Below are 238 nucleotides of genomic sequence, written 5' to 3'. Positions count from 1 at the left end.
CAGTGCCTGAAAGTGGTTGCTTAGGAAAGTAGGACTTACTGTTGCATGCCCTAGGGAAGACCTAGCTAGACCACTTCCAGGTGTAGGTGATGCCCATGACGTGTTCCGTACCTGGTGAAACAGCAAAAGTGTGTTGTGCAACGGGTGACGTACCAGGTCTTGTCAGGTTATGTAGGAATAAACAGAATACAATGGAAAAATCTTCTAAGGAAATTAAGTGCAGAAACGGACCAGTTTC

Source organism: Balearica regulorum, chromosome 5 (assembly GCF_011004875.1).
Source record: "Balearica regulorum gibbericeps isolate bBalReg1 chromosome 5, bBalReg1.pri, whole genome shotgun sequence".
Taxonomy (NCBI): domain Eukaryota; kingdom Metazoa; phylum Chordata; class Aves; order Gruiformes; family Gruidae; genus Balearica; species Balearica regulorum.
The sequence above is the reverse complement of the archived record's forward strand: the minus strand, read 5'-3'. Positions refer to the sequence as shown.